At 36.4% G+C, this 17,864-nt stretch overlaps 1 protein-coding gene across 1 annotated transcript in view; it reads right to left on the bottom strand.

The window, feature by feature from the left end:
• Positions 1-17,864, bottom strand: part of DPYD (dihydropyrimidine dehydrogenase) — an 803,004-nt gene that overhangs the window by 257,092 nt on the left and 528,048 nt on the right. The window lies entirely within an intron of this gene.

Genomic DNA, 17,864 nt, shown 5'->3' with positions numbered 1-17,864 from the left:
TTGTTAGATTAAATCTATTTATTTATATTTTTTAATGCAACAGTAGTGTATAGTTTAAAAAAATACATTCCTAACTTGGTGTAGCTAGTGTATAAATGAATTGATGTTTGCATATTGATTTTATCCCTAGAAACTTTCTAAAATCTTTTTTTTTTTTTCGGTACGCGGGCCTCTCACTATTGTGGCTTCTCCCGTTGCGGAGCACAGGCTCCGGACGCGCAGGCTCAGCGGCCATGGCTCACAGGCCCAGCCGCTCCGCAGCATGTGGGATCTTCCCGGACCGGGGCACAAACCTGTGTCCGCTGCATCGGCAGGCGGACTCTCAACCACTGCGCCACCAGGGAAGCCCTAAAATCTTTTTAATTCTAATAATTTATCAGTGGATTAGTTTATAATTTCACTATAGATAATCAGAAGATATATATCATCTGATTTTTTAATCCTTATATTTTAGAATTTTTATACTTTTATTTTATTATAAATTGATTTTATAATATAAAATTAGTCTTACTGCATTGACATTTTATATCTAGTACAATGTAGGACAGACATGCAAATAACAGGTATCCTTGTTTCACTACTGATCTTAAAGAAATGCTTACCATTAAGTTTGCAATATGTATTATTGCAAAAATAATATATATTGCAAGTATTTTGCAAACATGTTAGATCACTTTAAGGAAATTCATTCCTATTCATAGTTTTCTAAGATGGTTCTAAAATTATGAATAGATATTGAATTTTATCAAACATTTTTTCTGTAGCTGTTGAGATGATCATATGAATTTTTTCCCTTTTGACTGTTTATGTGATGATTTACCTTAATTAATTTTTTTCTTTTTTGGTTAAACCAACCTTGCTTTATTGAGGTAAGCCCCAAGTGTCATGCTATGTTCACATTTTTTATGCATTGTGGGATTCAACGTGTTAATATTTTGTTTGGTATTTTGTATCAATGCTCATGAGTGAGATTAGCCTGCAATTTCTCACACTGACCTTTCAATATCAAGGTTATGCCTGACTTACAAAATGAGTTGAGAGGGGGGTATTCCTTTCTTTGCTATAGTCTGTAATACTTTAAAATCTTGTCTCCAAACACTTCCCATTTTTTGAAGCTAGTTTTGCAAGGGCTGCTTTTTCCTATGCACAAAAGACCAATCTGACTATAATGTTGGTCAGCCATTCTATAGTTAAAATGAAAATTATGAGTCTTTTTGACTAATTAGGTTTCAGACAGCTTTTGGTTGTACAGTATATCCATGGATGTTAAGACAGTATTGTCACAATTAAGGTTTTTGAAAAAAATCCTGTCCAAGAGGATGTTTTCCATCAATAAACAGAAGTAAAATTAAATGCCCGATTAACAAACATAATGTCCTCTTTAATAATTCTCAGCACTCTGGTAATTCTGCTAATATTACTGTGCTATCTACAACTCTTTCCTTTTGTTTCATGTTTTGAATAATTCAATTAAAAGTCTGACAAAGCAATAACAAGGGATTAAATGTTGTAGAATTGTAATTCGAAATAAAAACATAAGCTCTTTGGAAGTATTTATTAAAAATTCTACAAAACCTTTTCAAGTATATGAGATCCTTGGATTCTATAAAGTTAACTGCTTAGCCAAGTTATCCTGCTTCGTCTTTTGTACTCAATTCCAGTAAATGAAGAAAATAAAAATGTGTAAAGCTGAATGACGTCCTTGCAAAGCAGACCACTTAGGAAGGACTCTGAGACTTCTCTATTTGGCCTACATTGAAGGAAGGATGATGCCTTGCCTTCTTTTCTCCTGTAACGTGAGAAGACTCATCTGTTGTAAGATGATCACTGAACAGCAGGTTTATAATTTTGACCCTTTATCTGGAAACCATTAAGGTACAAGGCAATGAGGAGGATATGAAAAGGAATGTGATACAGACCTGCCGTTAGAAAATATTTACATTAGAAATGGAGGTAGGACAAAAGTCACTTTCATGCATAAACTAATCTCATGTGGTTGGTGGGCAGAAAGGAGCCAAGAAAATATGCTAAGGAGCATATGGGTCAAGATGTCAACACCATAGGATTCAAACCTCCCATATAGATAGAGTTCTGCTCTCATCAGATTTAATGATGAAGAAAGATACAACGAGGAAATCGCTTATTCTTACATCAAGATTAAAAACAAATTAATATAACGTGGCATCACTTTAGAAGAGGAGCTATGGAGTGGTGGTGAAGTGCACAGGCCTGTAGTTACACACCCTGACTCTGAGTCCTGGCTTGGCCACGTCTTGGCTGCAGGATTTTGGACAAATTGCTTAACCTTTCTATGCTTCTATTCCTTTATCTGCAAAAATCAGGAACACGGTAACGCTAGCTCAGAGGGTTGTTTGAGGATTAAATAATATAATCTATGTAAAATGTTGACACATTTCCTGGCATATAGTAAACTCTCAAAAAAACAAGAGCTATTTGTTGCTAGCAATGTAAGCCAATCCTACAAATTCTTATCAAAAAATTAGTGATGATTCTATGAGAATCAGAAACCATAAGACACATTCAAACAAGAAAAATGCTAAGTAAGCATAAAAAGAAGAAAAATATAATTAAAGAAATAAAAGAAAGTAAACCATGAGATTTTTTTTTTTTTTTAAATCTTGTGAGATGAAAGTAGTCTCAGACCTGGGACTGCTCCTCTTCAGAGCAGGAGAGAGAGGTAAGAATGACAGGGAAGGGGACCACAAAAGAAAGGGAGTCATGAGGAAATCGAAACGTCCTTTTTTTTTTTTTTTTGCGGGCCTCTCACTGTTGTGGCCTCTCCCGTTGCGGAGCACAGGCTCCGGATGCGCAGGCTCAGCGGCCATGGCTCACGGGCCCAGCAGCTCCGCGGCATGTGGAATCTTCCCGGACCGGGGCACGAACCCGCGTCCCCTGCATCGGCAGGCTGACTCTCAACCACTGCGCCACCAGGGAAGCCCGAAACTTCCTTTTTAACAAAGTAAATTAAACTTTATTATAATACTGACTGGGGTATTGGTGGTGAGAAGAAAGAAATTAAATATTCAAGTCATAAGATTTAGCCCAAAATACATTGCTTAAACAGCTTCCTAATCTGAAGTGTACCACTGTATACAAACATTTAAAAAATAATAATATAGCCCTCTAAATTTACCTGCTTTCTCTATTTTTATGTTCACAACTTATACCAGAATGTGTGTTGCCCATGCCAATTTTATATTTACTAATCTACATATAAGACTGGATAACTTCTGTAGGCAACTATTCCATTTGACAAATTTGAGGTGATCTGAAAGTTTGGGTACAGGGGTCAGTCAAATAAACTAACTGATAAGTTAATAGTTTAATTTTGGAGAGTTTTTTTTTTTTTTTGAAGATGACAGGTTTTATATTAAGACTGACACCAGTCAAGGAAGGCACAGGAAGAAGTGAACTTCAATTATTCATGGTACTATAAGTCATAAAATCAGGAGAAAACATATGATGTAATTTTTTGGATTGTTTTATATGCTGATTTTAAAAATGTTATCATTTAGTCAATGGTTTATATCGTAAGTGGAATCCGGTTGATAAAAATGTAATAGGAGATTTAAAAGAGATTGATACTGTAGACTTTTAAAAATTAGGACATTATGTCAAAGGCACACAAAACAGGAGCGATGCCTCATCAAGGCTGAGCCATTTAGTAATGGGATGAATAAAACTATAGAGGGTGAACTGGGTTCACCTAATACAAAAGTCAGTTTTGTTTAGTGGAATCAGCTACAAAAGCCCTGCTTTTTAGGAACAAATCTGTGGGAGGTTTCCTGAACTTCTCATCTTCTATCTTGTCACCAAAAATATTTCCCCCATGGCATCCTTTAAGGATGCAAGTGTCCTAGTTACCACATTTGCTTATTTACTTTCAGTTTATTATCTCCCTTTCACTTTTACAACATCTTGATAGCTCTTTATATATGTTCCTCCCTCTTCTCTTCTCCCAACTAAGGAAGCCAATATTAAAAATGGAAGTGTGAAATATATGAGAAAATAACACGAGCATTTTACTTCATCTGGAAGCTGACAGGACAACTGACTTATTCTTTTGGGTGCATAAAATGCACTATATTACAAGTTTGAGAGTTTACTCTGAAGGCCAATTAGTAAAAATAAGAGAAGCTGTTCCAATGGCATTTGTAAAATGATATTAAAGGGACCAGTGTTTCTTTAAAAAAAAAAAAAGACTGATACAGGAAAAAGTTAAAGGGCAGAATTCAAAGTGGCAAGAAAAGAGAAAAAGAAACCACAAAATGAAGGAAACACTTAACTAGAAATTTGGAGACATGAGGAAGAGTGGAGAGATGAAAAATATAAAGAAAATGATTATGGAGATAGAAGAAAATCATTTAAGTGGCAAAAAACAATAAACTAGCTTTTCTGAGCTACTAAAGCAATTCTTATTTAAAATATCAAGTACCAAAAAAATAAAAACAGCAACAACCCTGGAATACAATAAAGTAAAAAAAATAGAGAATGAAAGTATAAAAATACAGTAGAGATAGAAACAGAAAACCAAACGTGATTCAGGAGAAACCAAATTAGAAGATAGTAATTTTACAGAAAGAGAAAATAAACAACCAAATAAAAGCAAACAGAGGGAGAAACATTTAAAAGGAACAAGGAACTAAATGTCGCAAAAGGAAGAGTTTAATTATAGATTTTTATTTAATTACACTAATATTTAATAAGTATACATATTAATACAATTAAATTCACCTACTGCAAATATTACAAAAATCCATAATCATACCAGATGTGAGGATATTGTTTATGTTTGTCTTTAAATGCAACTCAAAAATGAGACTGAAGAATCTGGCATATTCTCAGATAATCACTGCCAAGGAAATTTGAGCTTTCTAATCCAATTTAGGAAGAAAATCAGAAATTCTTTGTAAATAAATCTAGATAAAGAATAGGAGTGCTAGGTCCAAAAGGATCAAGGAAGAGAAAATGGAGAAGGCAGAATAACAGACAGCAATATGAAGTGTCCACAGAAAGAGGAAAGAAATTGGGGATAAGGGACATGACTAATTAAAGAATGCAAAAATGCAAAACAAAGCTGATGGTATCCAGTATCCTCAACACCTACACAATTCCTACCACATAATAGTTGCTCAATTAATAACTAATTAATTAATTGAATGAATGGATGTTTCAGCTACCAGACTATCTTTTCAGGCTGTGTTCATCAATAGAAAAATAATGAAGGAAAAGCAAATAGGTAGATTTGCCAGGAATAGTGTCAACATAATTGCCACTTTGGAATAATACACCTACTTTTGGAAAAAGATGAAAACCCTGAATAATACAGAAAATTAGGAACAAAAACATACAGATTCTATGTGAATTGATCTACAGGGAAGAAATAGGTCTGCACTCTTCTCAAAGAACAATTCTTACTGGTTGCTTTGATTGTTTTTTATTGTCATCAGCCTTGGCACTCCTCTTGACGTGTGTGTAGGATTCTTGGAACCAAAACGAATATCACGTACAGTAAAGTGCACCTATCCTGAAGGGAAAATGACAACCACATAACACCATGTAAAAGAATGCCAACAAAAAGAGAATTTGTTTTTGCGTTATATGAGACAATAAGGCAGAAAGAGAAAGAAAAGTAAAGCAAATGACTGTGTGACAGAAAAGAACAAGGCTCACGACATACAAGACCAAGAAAAGGAGGTGGGGGAGCCCACGAAGGCAGAAACAACGTAACAAAAAGGACAAAACCAGCAGTAGAAAAGAACTGTCAGACACAAAACCCTCAAAACAATAGATACGAAAAAAAGGATCAAGATGACAGGAAAAGAGCAGCATGGAATCTAGTAAGAAAAAGAAACAAAAATTTCAAATAATGGATTTTTTAACACCCCCGCTGTTCCACCAGTGCATTGTGTCACAGCCTCACAGAACAGTGCATAATTTATTATGGTCACTCGCTGCCAGGCTGTTCTAAAGGGCAACAGCTATATGAAAATACTCCCCACCGTTGGATGGCTTAATGATCCACCCTTTGTAGAGGGGTAGGGCTGTGGAATGGCCAGCGAGGACAGAACCACTTATGGTCAGGATGGTGCTCTGCATATTTAGTGCTCTCTACCCTGTGAAGAAAGGGCAAATTAACTCTGGGGCACCTCTGTGGGAGCTTTTTCACCCCTCTTCAGCTTCTCCTGAATAATCACCATCTATCAGGAGTAGTTTCTGAATGCTCAATATCACATATTGCCTCCTCTAGGGGAGGGATGATGTTAAATAGAAACAAAAAAAAATGGATTTTTAGAATAAAAACAGTCCTTGAAAATGAACATTCATGGCTGTAAAATTGCACTGTATTTTAATCACGTCTGGAGATTTAAAAAATAACTGTTAGGGCTTCTTTTTAGAAATGAACTTGGATACAGAAAAAATAAATATGACATAAAAATAAAGATCATTCAAATTATTTTTACCAGTCATCTTCAGGAGAATGGCCTTTTCAGTAGTTTATATAGAAGAGTTTTCATTACTTCCACAAATAGCACTATCTTCAAAGACATGCATCATTAAGATATGTATCCATTTCTATGATTAGTAAAGCCAGGGATTACTTCTTTAAAATTCTTTTTTTAGGGGCACTAGTGCCTGAGGTTGGGAGCAGAGGTTCATGAATCAGATGCCCAGGTTTTGGATCCTGATGCTGCCGTTTACTTGCTATGTGACTCTGCCACATTACTTACACTTTCAATCTCTGGACTCTCCCCTTTGTACAATGGGAATTAATAATAGTACATATGCCATAGAGTTGTGATGAGGATTACATGAGTTAGACCTTGAATCAGAGCCTGGCAGGTGTCAGTGATGGTACCTGCTCTCAAAGTGTGAGGGGACATTCAGGAGGCATTTGTAATCCAGAACTGTCTGCCATTAGGTGGTGGGCATGGAGACAGCAGAAAATAATGTTCTGCTCCAGATCTTCTCAATAAAAATGGCACAAAAAACCACTTTGTATGAAGGCTTAATTCATCCACTCATTCATTCATTCATTCATCCATTCATACCTTTATTAATCTGTCCAAAAAGTATTTACTGAACATAGCATGTGTCAGAATAACATTAATCTTGGGGGTTCAATGTAGAGCAAGTCACTCTAGCCATAGTTCCTTTGTCTGTAATATAGATAATGTTCTATCTTCCACCTCAAAGTTGATTGAGGAGGGCTTCCCTGGTGGCGCAGTGGTTGAGAGTCCGCCTGCCGATGCAGGGGACGCGGGTTCGTGCCCCGGTCCGGGAGGATCCCACATGCCGTGGAGCGGCTGGGCTCGTGAGCCATGGCCGCTGGGCCTGCGCGTCCGGAGCCTGTGCTCCGCAACGGGAGAGGCCGCAACAGTGAGAGGCCCATGTACCACCAAAAAAAAAAAAAAAAAAAAGTTGATTGAGGAGTGGATGTGATTCCATGTATGGAAAGACCTAGCAAATTGCCTAGAATAATACGGGCACTAAGTGAATAAACTCAATTTCTATTGTTCATAAAAACTCTTCATGAATTTATTATCTTGGTGTATATTTATTTATTTATTATACACACACACACACACACACATATATATATATATATATATATATATCTCATGGTAACTTTCTTTGTAGCCACCTCAAAACTATAATTCCTTATTTACTATCTATTGGGAAAACTGTATTTCCCTTTACACTAAATCTATCATTTCTATAGAGAGAGTGAATATCTAATATATATAATACTCAAAATTTTATATGTGTAAGTTTTTAATTGTTTAAAATAAGGATGGTTCCATTTAGAGGAAATTTTTTAATAAGAGCTTAGTGATAAGGATTGGAAAAAGTATACTGAAAATATCAGAATCACAGATATCAGTTCATGGTCCAGGATTGGAAAAGTAAAGATCCCCTGATAGTTGGGATTATAAACCATGGATTTGTCTGAGGCTAGGTCATCAGATGGATAAAGAGTGCTTATCTGTTGTGGGTAAGAATGAGTCACTCACTACACCATGGAACAAAGAACAGAAAGCTGGAGAGAGTGTGAATGCTGAAGGCATCATCTGTCTTCCTGGATCCGGACAATCATGAGGTCACCTTCAACCTTGTACCATCAGTTACATAAGCTAATATACCTATCTTAGTTTATAATACCAGAATTCCTCCATCTGCAGAAGACAGAAAGCTAAGAACTATCTTTCCACTTGTTTCTTCCTTAAAACTCATAGCCAATTCATCCTCAATTGCTGTTCAATATACTCCTTACCTTTGGCATATCCATTTCTCTATCTCCACCATCATTTTCTTCATCTAAGCTACAAACCATTGATATTTTTTACTTGAACTACTTTCTGCAAGAGATTTCAGCTGGTCTTCTCAAGTCCATTCTCATGCTCCTCTATTCTATTCTCTCAAAATGAAAATATAATCCTATCATCCCCACCATTGTCACCGTCCCACTCACCAAACACATGCACATGTACACACGCACACACATATTCAATAAACCCTTTAATAGCTTTCCACTGCTGTTCGGATAAGATCAAAATGCTTAACAAGGCCTGGTTATGGGGTCTTAGACAGCATGACCTATATTTTCCTCTCCAATACCGTCTTGTGCCACACACATCTGCTCTAAGCACCCCATTCTTATTTCTTGCCCTTCAACAGGAGTTATTTCAGCCACAACGCTTTTGCTCATGTTGTTTCCACTGCCTGTAATGCTCTAACCCACCCCAATCATTTCACTTAGTTAAAAATCCTCTAAATATTTCAGTTATCAGATCGAATATCACTTCCTTAAATTATCCTTCCTTGACCTTTCAGAGTAGCCCAGAAACTTCATACTACATGCTCTTCAAGTATCCTGGACCACTGCTTTATGGTTACTATGCCAGTCATACTTTACTGTTTGTGGGGTTATTCATCCAATATCTCTCTCCTTTACTAAATGGAAAGCTACATGAGGACAGAGAACATGTCTAATATTGCTCATCATTGTATTCTTAGCATTTCACACAATTCTTGGTACATGGTAGATACTCTAAATATTTGTTGAATGAATGAAAGTAGGGAAATATATGATGATTTGGGGAGTACAAAATAGGGTCTCTAGAATCTATTTCTCCTAGATAAAAAGGCTAGTTTCTAAAAGTTTGAGACCTAGGTGATAGAACATAGAAGGAGAATCAAGAGTGAATGCAGGAAAGAGGAACAGAGAACAGACACTAGAAGTGAAGGGAGCTAACTGTTCCTTCATATACCAAGTTCTCCCATATTAGGCAAAACATAGTGATAGAAAAAACAGGAATGGAATGCCTACTCTGTTGCCATACGGCTTCTTGCATAGTCAAGAAAAGAAAAATGTTGGCAATGGAAAACTGGCAACAGAAATCTCATTTGATAGAGGACTAGAAATTTTACAAATAAGAGAAAAAAAATCTGCATTGTCTTTTTTTTTTTTTTTTTTTTTTTTTGCGGTACGCGGGCCTCTCTCTGTTGTGGCCTCTCCCGTTGCGGAGCACAGGCTCCTGACGCGCAGGCTCAGCGGCCATGCCTCACGGGCGCAGCCGCTCCGCGGCACGTGGGATCTTCCCGGACCGGGGCACGAACCCGCGTCCCCTGCATCGGCAGGCGGACTCTCAACCACTGCGCCACCAGGGAAGCCCTGCATTCTCTTTTTTGATGAGTGATTAACATACATTAAATGTAATTGAATTTGCAGTTACCTTTGATCTATGAGGACTTTTAAAGCTGAATACACCCAGGAACAAAAGATAGGGAGGGAAGAATAAACACCCAACCTATCATTTCTAGAAAAAATAAGTAGCAAGTAATTAGCAAGTAATATGAGGAAAGAACCAAAGATATTTAAGACATCTCAAAGTGGCTAAAATTGACAGTCATGCTTTAAATTGGTATCTCTTTAAACAAAACTTTTTTTTCAGAGTATGTATTAATTAATCATATTGCTACTTGATAAATTGACTTTTTTTTGAAAGGACAAAAACAATGTTAGCTCCAAACATGACTGTCATTAAGGTTTCTGCAGTGTAATCAACGTCAACACAGACTTCATGTTTGTGTAAAATCCGTGATTCCCCTTAAGGACCTCCTCATGTGTTTCAGGGGATGGGGGATGTAACAGTTCCCTGGGAATGTGACTGCCGGACGATGGTAACAAAATACATAGAAATTTCAATTTTGAATCAGTACTCCTAGGCTGTAAAATGCTATGAGTTTGATAAATCTATTGTCTTTGACTTACTTTTCTGGGGGTGGGGAGGGGCAATATTTTCTTCCATAGTCAAATAAACCCATGTGCCTCCTTCCTAACATTGCTCACCTACTCCCAGCTGGAAGCCTTAAACTGATTGTACTTTAAAAGATTACTTCTACCCCAGCGAGAAATGTGTAAAAACTTTCTCTCTGAAGTAGAAGTTGCCTTAATTTTACGGTCTTCTTAAAAGCAGTGCCTCTTATGCCTTCCCTTGATTTGCCTTATTCATTATCCTCTCTCTTGCCTTATCTTGAACTCTGCTGCCTCCAAGTCTGTTAGCTCCTGAGTTCTTATTAGTTTTCTGGTCCAGTCTTGCTTTTTAGCCCAAAATGCAGTGTCCTTTTACTCCTGGGTCTTTTGTCCCTATTAATGCAGGACTCAAGTCCTATTTGTCAGTTCTTTCAAATATTCTAGGCTAGTTGGATCCCGTGAGTGGACCCGCCATTCCATTGCCAATATTTCTATCTTAGTAATTTTGGTTTCCAACTTTGTTCCTATTCTGCACTGCTGATACCTATTTATTCTGGTGTGACATTATGGTATACAAACTGTATGATATCACAGACTAAGGTCATAGCCTCTCCCCACCTCATTCCCACATCTCTCTCTTTAGGTCAAACATGTTTTTGGTTCATCTTTGTGCTATAGTCAACAGACATATAGAAAACTCTCAAATTCACTGTGATGTGATCATTTGAGAGTGATTTTAAAACAATTTGAAATGCTATTGCTGCTTTATTTCAGGAATATAACATGATGAGTGTAGTAAAAACCACATTAAGTTTGAAAATACATATTTAGATATTTTTCCTGCAACCATTCACCAGGTGGTCCACCTATTTGTACTAAATATATATATAATTTTTTTTTAACTGACAGACCCATGATTGTTATTCTAGATAAAAACAATGACACTTCCTGATCTAGAACTAGTATCTCAGTTAGATTTAAAGGGTGTTGCTTTCTACTAAAGATTTATTATTTTTAAAAGAAAGGGATCATTTTTATATCATTAACCAACATTAATAACTAAAATTGAAAAACTCATAGAGAACCAGCTTAAGGCAAAATATTGGCAGTTCTGTAAATGCCTCTTACAGATCTCCTGTAGTTGTCTACTTATCCAAGCACCCATGTCTATGTGAATGTCTGGGAATTAAAATCAAATAAAAAATTAGGCAACATAATATAGTGTAAAGCAAATATTTCTTTTTAATCAGATATACTCTTTCTCATAACCAAGTTGATAATTTATTTTAAAGCACTTCCAAAATTATACCGCCAAAAGGAAAAATAAAAGAAGGCAGGATAGTAAAATGTATTTGGGTAATATCAGATTTCAGTCGCTTTTGCAGAAGCTTATACCATGCACCCATTTCTTGTCCGTCTTCCAGGAATGAGGTTATTTTACAGTGCAGTGATTTCCTAACCTGTGACATCTCAGGGGCTCAACCCACTGAGGCTAACCTAGCCTAGCCCACGTTTAGCCAGTCAGCTCATAGACCTCAAGAACAACTTCCTAGCCCAAACTTACATTCGTCCATGTTGATTAGAGCAAAGTTAAACACCACATTCAGGACAAAGCAACACTTTGACACCCATGTTTCTTAGAGAGGCTAGAGTCAGAAGGGATGAGAAGAATCAAGAACCTTAAACAGAGGAGGTCTCGTGGGCACATACCTAACCAGTATCAAAAAGAAAATTTAACTCAGCAGTAAGCCTCACCTTAGATTCCCCCAAGAGATGTCAGAGAGGTCACTGTGACTTGAGTTTGTTGTATTTTACCACTGGTGGGGCTCCCACATTTCTTTCTCTAACCTTTAAGATTTCTCATACTCTTGAGTTCCTGCATTTCACCCCTGGGAAATATAGGAAGTGCTATCACTTGTCAGCTGTTTTGGCTTTAAAAGAGGTATCTTTATACTGTCCCCTCCGCAGACATTCAATGGGGACCAGATTGAGGCAAGGCTGTGGTCATTGTTCCCTAGACTTTGTATTGCATATGAGATAGAGAGTCTGTTAGCCCAGCCGCTGGAAAAAGGTTTTATTTCCTAAGGGAAGTGCTAGCACATCTGGGGCAACGTGGTCCTCACATTTAGTTTTGGATTCTCTTCCTGGTGACAGACATCTGCTGTCTGGCAAGGGCAAGAGCAATAATCTGTGTTTTATGAAAAATGTTGGCATGTTTTAACAGAAGCAAACCCTGTCTCTCTTTTTTTAATAAAAATACAGAGTTTATGTAAATTAAATTTGGACACAGAACAGATCATGAGGGAAATATCAAAGTGTTGCTTTAGGTGATCTTAATATAACTCAACAATTATTTAAGATCACTGAACATTTTAAGATTTATCACTTTTAAACTAGTTTGTTTTGCTTAGCTAAATCATCATAAAAAGCAGGACTGTATACGTATTTCCTGATGAGAAAATTAATGTTAAGACTGTTTTAGTTGAATAATCCAGTGTTTGGAAATTCTATGCAAAGAATGTATGTAAATAAATGGAGGGGACTGTGAGATAGAAAGACATAGCAGGTGATGATGTGACACCGCCATCTTTATTCAGAACTCTGCTTTGCCTGTAAAGCTAGAGTAGTCTTCTCTCCAATTACATACTATCATTTTGGAATTTTCCATCCAAAGGAATTGTTACCAAGCTAGTTGTGCACTATTTAGCAATCACACCCACAATGAAAGCCAAACCATGGCACCCAAAACACTGAACAATGAGAATCCTCCAAGGGCCAGATAAATAGCATCTCTGTAGCCTCTTAGAAGTGTTAGGTAAAGAAATCCAAATTCATTGACAGTGATTCAATCTCTAGGTCACCATAGACTGAAATGAGAGTATGCACCTAGTTTCTACCTTTAACCTGTTCATATATAAAATATTATTTTTCCTTTCTCATGGAAGATTTGTTTGATTGATAAAACATACCCAATTAATGAATTAGATGTCATTTGAAATAGAATTAGACAGGTGATTTTTATTTGAATAATTTCAGTTGAAAAGATACGAATTCCAGGTGGAGGGAATAATAGTATTCAAAAAGGTACAAAGTAAGAAGTTTCCAGGGCAATTGACTGACTTATTCAGTTGCCTAGAGATTTGGTTACAACCAAATGACAAAGTAGAAAATACTGGACAGAACACCGGATGGGAGTCAATGACAAGGGCATCACAGGCTCTGAGCCTTGTTAGTTGGTTACCTCAGGCTAAGGTTATTTAGATCACTTCCCAGTCCCCAATTCCTGTCCTCTAAATAAGGAGGCTGAACTGGGAAATCTTCAAGGTTCCTCTCAGTTCTGAGAGTCTGTGCCACATCACTGACTCAAGGCAAAGAAGGAAACAGCTGGTGTGAAAAGTAACTCAAGAAAAGACTTTAAAAATGTATGCTTTCTGATGGCAAGGACAAAAAATCATGGGGATTATGTAACCAGTATTTTAAAGTCCTGTGGAGCATGTTTCCTCTTGCTCTCCTTTTTTGCTATGTGGAAGATAAAATAGGAAGGTAGGAAGACAAGGCAACTTATCCCATACCCCACGCCGCCCCCACCAACTATTTTTCTTTTGGTAGCTGATGGAGGGTCTAAGAATTAAAGGCACTGTTGGCTGAAGAAGGCAGCCTAGAGAATCTTCAATGTCAGGAACCCAGAGGATTAGCAAAAATGCTGGGAAGGCTTGGTTTCAATACTTAAAGGTTGAACCGGACAGGCACATACTGATCAAATCCATGTTGCGAATGAGCACTTATCCTTGGTCAAATGTTTGCTGCTGTTTACATGTACCAGATACATTGTTAAAGGAGCTTAATTAAGCTCTAGTTCCTCATTGTTGCATGGCAGTGCAGGCCAAGTGTGGCCATATCTTCCTTATTGCAAGAGACCTAAGAAGTCGAATTTTTTTGTCCAGCCGCCTGTTTTTAAAATGTTGGTAATAATTTCAAAAACAAAACAACCACAACAACAGTAGAAAGCTACTCAAGGTCTATTCAGCTTCTGTGTGAATCTAGGTTAGGAAGTTCTACAGGGTGGAAGTAAAAATATTCAGTATAATTCTAAAAGGACAAAAGAGGGATATTCACTTAATGCCCTATGAACACTTAGCATTTCAGAAAAGGAGAAGACCTCAAAGAGGTGCCATTTCATCTGGACTTTAGAGAATTTATTGTAGTTCAAGTACCTTTATAAAGTAATATGCTGCCACAGGAAACTGGTTTACACAGATTGCATGTAGACAACTTTAAATTTGAATGTCAAGACATCAGAGAAGCTTCCTTATTCCCAAGAGACAGAACACCTCCATAGTAGGTTCAGGTTTGTTTGTGACTTAGAGCTTACTTAGTCCTGCACTTAATTTTAAATTAATAATAATAATATTTATGCTAATATTCAAGTACTGATTTATTAGGAACTGTTCTCCGTGCCTTTCCTATATTCAGGCTTACATGCTAATTAAACTCAGGCCCCAGGAGCCACTGACCAGCTTTGTGACCTGGGAAACATGGAAGCTCAGGTGTTTTGTTTCTTATTTTTTAATTTGTTCAATGGGATAAAAACTCATCCTACTTCAGAGGATTGTTAGGAGCAGAAGGAAGAAGACAGAAAAAATTTTCATGTTGTAATATACCTCTGACTCTTTGGAGTGTACACAACCCAAACTAGAGCACATTTTCACCTTTACTTGAGCAATAAGTAAAACGTTGACTTTTATGCAGGCCAGGGAAAATGTTAATGTTTTTAAAAAGAACAACATGATATGCATTTATTTCTTTAGTTGTTCTTGTTTTACCAATGCTCTTTATGGGTAGATTAAAAAATTACATGTTAGCCTGCTGCCTATAATGTTAGCATTTAAAGAACATTAAACCTGGAGGGATCTTAGAGATCATCTAGTTCAAATTCCATGTTATAGAAATGGAAACTGATGCTTTAGGAGAGTAAGTGGCTTGATCAAGGTGACATAGATGGTTGATGGAAAGAATAAAGAATGAGACTGCCTTTAAACACTTAGAAAGTGTCATGCTAAGTGTTTAAGATTTTATATGACGTTTCACCATGCAGGGAATATACAATTCAAATTCCCAAGGTCGGCTTGAGATATTATTTATTTCTATAAATTCCATAAATATATATGATGTCTCTGTGCTTTAAAGGTTAGAGCCTTTTCTATTCATATATTTCACAATTTTTAGTCAGTTATGGAAACATAAAGAGTTTAACTATATATGTATATGTTTAAATATATACAGCTAATTTAAAAGCACTTAGGTACAAAGGCAGTACTTTTCACTTATTTGATATTTGCAAGAAGATATTTGAGACAAAGGAGAATAAAACATGTTTAGAGAGGAAAATGTACTGTATTATGATACCTTACCTCATCCTGAGCTAAAATCACTATTGTTTCTAGAAACACCAGAATTGTGGACAGTACAAGAGAGTGTTTCCAACGGATAAATATTCTAGCCATGGAATTAAGGTCAGTTTGTTTCATTCATGAAGCAAACATTTATCAGGCTCTGGCGATACACACAGGTCTGTGCTTGGCACAAGGGAGCTTTCAGCAGATGGGATTCAGGATCACACTGTGACGGGAAAAATGAATTGGAATGGCTCCTCAGTCCCCCTACACCGAGTACAAATTCCCCATCCCACCAACTTGCAAGTGTTTAAAACTATGAACCCTAGGGAGGGAAGAAGAGCCAGTGGGAACAGGAGACAGAGAAAGGAAAAAAGGAAATGAAAGAAAAGATGAATAAGCCCCAGATGTTTTTGTGCCCACTCTAAAAATTCAGAGTTATAGTAAAGATTTTTTTTTTCAATGCACTAATATTCTTCCTTCCTGCTATTTAAAATACTGAACATTCATGTGTCCCGAGGCAGAGTAATCATTTAAATTATGTTGGAGCAAAATGATTAAATTAGCTTTATTTTCCTATTATATAATTTGAGGATATAATTCAAAAGAAAATTTCTAAACTTGGCTAATAGAAAGAATTGGTTATAGTTTTAGAGATTATAACTAACAAGTGAAATGGAAATGGTTCTAAGTTTCCTTCAGTCTAAGATATAATGGTTTTTGGAACACATGTTTTCCATGAGTTCAAATTTTCCATGACTGCAAAATTTTAGCACTTGCATCTTCATTCAGCCAAAGGCTGCGAGAAAATTTGTGTGGGTAAATAACTTTCTGGAGAGGATACACCTAAGACACTTAACAGCTGGGCAAGTTTAGAGGTGTTCCCAGAGCAAAAGTCTACTCTAAAAAAGAAACTCAGAGCTGGGCAACATTTTCAAAATAATTGTCATATTTGTGGCAAGGAATATATATTAAAATACATCTATCTTTTAAAAATTAGTCAATAGATTTAAATTTTCCATAGCTGTTTTAATCCACGTAACTAAAAGATACTTTGGTTCTAAGTTTCAGACACTGGGAAAGGGGTAAAGAGAGAAACTTGACTCCCTCAGGCCCTGCTGCAGGTGTCCTTTTAGGAACCTTCCTCATTTTAAAGAAGTTACACATCTTGACACACTGACAGTTGCCTAATCATATGACTTATAAAAGTTATGATTTAATACAATGGTATTTTTCCTCTACAGGTAATTCTGAGGCTCGTTCTATTACCACACTTCTGGATAATCTGTTGTGAGTGGAACAGAGAATGTACTTGAGCAACATTTGACTAGGCCATCCTTTCCTGCTGCCGTAAAAGAATGGTTTCTTCCTAAGTCACAAATCTATTCTGAATGTTAATTAAATATTTACAAGGTACTTTAAAATCCTCCCTGAATGCTAATATGAAAAGAGCAACCTATGTTCATTTGAATAAGCAGAAATTTCTGCCCAAGTTAAGGGCCTCTGGCCTCTGAGTTTAATTCAAATAATTCTATGACTTGAAAAAAAAAGAATTGAAGAATTGAGCACCTACTATGTACAAGGCCCTGTGTCACATGTGGAAATAAAACTAAACTTTCTAGGACTAGGAAATTTGTCATAAATTACAACATTTTGTATTATTTAATTCACATCATTTCCCTCTGGGCTTAAAAGCTAAATTAGATGCAAAATACTCACCTTTTTAGCATTAAGCTTTTACATTGTTCCTTAACGTATAACACTGTATCTAGTTACACAAAGATGCAATATTTTCTACATATTAACATATATTTCCACATTTTATTCATTAGGTTTTTGAAAGTACTTTAGCATGAAGTTTCCATTTATTGTATCCAAAAATAAAAATAGCATCAAAGTCTTCTTGCAACTCCCAAAACACAGTTAGGGAATAATGATCATATGCTAAAAAATGTAAAATGCAATTTGTGCTGTGCCCCATTTACTACAAAATCACTACGAACAATGCATTTTGTACAGTATATTGCTCCGGGGAAACTGGATCAGCATCAGGAATGAATAAAGAACATTGCATTTGAAATCAGCTAATTCTGCTTCAGCGCTTTTAAAAACTATTTGTTATAATATTACCTCCTGTCAAGCACATAATGTGATATTTTCCTCAATAAACCTAAACAGTTGCTGTAATTTCA

Source organism: Leucopleurus acutus (genome assembly GCF_964270905.1).
Source record: "Leucopleurus acutus genome assembly, chromosome: 2".
Taxonomy (NCBI): domain Eukaryota; kingdom Metazoa; phylum Chordata; class Mammalia; order Artiodactyla; family Delphinidae; genus Leucopleurus; species Leucopleurus acutus.
Note: the sequence above shows the minus strand (reverse complement) of the source record. Positions and strands in the feature narration are given on the sequence as shown.